Source organism: Citrus clementina, unplaced genomic scaffold (genome assembly GCF_000493195.1).
Source record: "Citrus clementina cultivar Clemenules unplaced genomic scaffold, Citrus_clementina_v1.0 scaffold_9, whole genome shotgun sequence".
Taxonomy (NCBI): domain Eukaryota; kingdom Viridiplantae; phylum Streptophyta; class Magnoliopsida; order Sapindales; family Rutaceae; genus Citrus; species Citrus x clementina.
Genome location: NW_006261964.1, coordinates 22,151,728 through 22,152,727, shown reverse-complemented (window position 1 = coordinate 22,152,727; position 1,000 = coordinate 22,151,728). Strand labels below are relative to the sequence as shown.

At 29.0% G+C, this 1,000-nt stretch overlaps 1 long non-coding RNA gene across 1 annotated transcript in view; it reads right to left on the bottom strand.

The window, feature by feature from the left end:
• Positions 1–386: 386 nt before the first annotated feature.
• Positions 387–1,000, bottom strand: part of LOC112098498 — a 3,633-nt gene continuing 3,019 nt past the window's right edge. Inside the window, exon 4 of the long non-coding RNA XR_002905599.1 lies at positions 387–542. This is a non-coding gene — a long non-coding RNA (uncharacterized LOC112098498). The remainder of the gene's footprint in view (positions 543–1,000) is intronic.

Sequence of the window (1,000 nt, the reverse complement as noted above, 5' to 3'; positions counted from 1 at the left end):
CGCTGCCGTTTCTTCTTCTCTTGCCGCCATCAACTTTCCTTTGTTTTCTTGGGCTCTTTACATTATTTTATAATAAAAATAATATTTACAAGAACTCCTATACCATAAATGGCTTACAAAGAATCTAAGAACAATGAATTAAAATAATCAAGAGAGAAACGTGGTGAAAATTGACCACCTCTCTTATTATAAATCTATAAAATTAATACAAAGATATATCTAACTATGAATTGAGACAATATTTAATATGCTCAATAATTATATACATTCACATGATGAAATAATATATAAAATATAGTGCCACCCATTTTATACACATAATACAAGAGATTGATTTCATACAGTAACTATATATATTAATATGAAATTGCTCTGATACCAATTGTTCGTTTAAAAATATTTTTAGCAAAAATATTTAGATCGTGATTCTCATACAATCTATAAAATTACCAGAATCTAGAAATTGTACCTTTGCTTTTTCGCTGAAGTAATTTAAGCTCTTAAATCACGACCCGTCACCACCGCTCATGTTAGATTACAATCTGTCACCAATTATCTTCTAGGTTATGACTCAAGTTTGATCTACACTTAACGTATGGACGCCTTTATCACTACGAAAAACAACTAGTAAGAGAAAATATTCATCTCAAAATTAGAGAAAAAACTTTTTTTCTCTAATCTATATGTTGTGGCTTCTCTAACCCTTTAGAGAAAATATACCATTTTATATCTCTATTCGGTGGAAACCCTAGACTCCATATTTATATATATTTTTTAATTCTATTAAATCAAATTTGATTTAAATTAAAAAATAATAAAACAAAAAGTGTCGTTACTTGTTCTTGTTGTAGGGGCCCACCTTGTAAAATAACACAAGACCCCTTACACACAAGTATATTAAATGAAGTTTCCCACTAAATAATATATTTAAGCTTTTAACCCAAATAACTAGTTATCTTACTTATTAATGTCGGACCTGTGGCTCTTTGGGCGACCGAAT